Source organism: Penaeus monodon, chromosome 28 (assembly GCF_015228065.2).
Source record: "Penaeus monodon isolate SGIC_2016 chromosome 28, NSTDA_Pmon_1, whole genome shotgun sequence".
Lineage (NCBI taxonomy): Eukaryota > Metazoa > Arthropoda > Malacostraca > Decapoda > Penaeidae > Penaeus > Penaeus monodon.
This window is the reverse complement of record NC_051413.1, coordinates 15150338-15150963: the sequence shown is the minus strand read 5'-3', so window position 1 is coordinate 15150963 and position 626 is coordinate 15150338. Positions and strand designations below refer to the sequence as shown.

Genomic DNA, 626 nt, shown 5'->3' with positions numbered 1-626 from the left:
TTTAGGGGCATAGCTTACATGTGTGTGTGCGCATTTCCGTATATGTGCAATATTTGTGTTAATAATGCTGTTTACTTTCTTTCTCCGGCAAGTGCCTTGAGTGTTGTTTGCGTCGGGAGAGAGGCCGAGCGTGTTCGTGTGCGTGGGCCAAACTGCGTTTGCCTTTCTGTGCGCCACATGCGTGTCCGTTTGAAGATCACATGCAGCCACTTCGCCCTCGTGCTCACTTCCGCGAGCGCGATCGGGGAAGGAGGAGAGCCAGGTTCTGGCCTACCTGGCCGCCAATAATGTCTTCTGGAGGGGAGTTTTGTATTTCTCTGTAGGCTGTGAGTTGATATGACTGCGTATAGCATGTGCGTATTTCCTTTGTCAGTGCGCTCTGAAGGCCTGGCATGGGCGTTGGTCGTGTGGCGACGTCCAGGCGAGGGCGGAAGGAGACCGCTCCCCGATGGGAATGGTTCCGAGGGATTTCTTGAGCGGGAGGCACGTGTTGCTGGTGTGACTGCGGACACGGGAAAGGGCCGCCCAGGTTTGATTCTCTCACGGTTCTCCTTTCTATTATTTTTATCTTCTCGTCTCTCCATCTCTCTCCTTTTGCCTCTTTCTGATCTCTTTCACTGTGCTTT

At 53.0% G+C, this 626-nt stretch overlaps 1 protein-coding gene across 1 annotated transcript in view; it reads left to right on the top strand.

Annotated features, from left to right (window-relative positions):
• Window positions 1-626, top strand: part of LOC119591374 (flocculation protein FLO11-like) — a gene marked incomplete at its 3' end in the record, with an annotated part of 85043 nt that overhangs the window by 9156 nt on the left and 75261 nt on the right.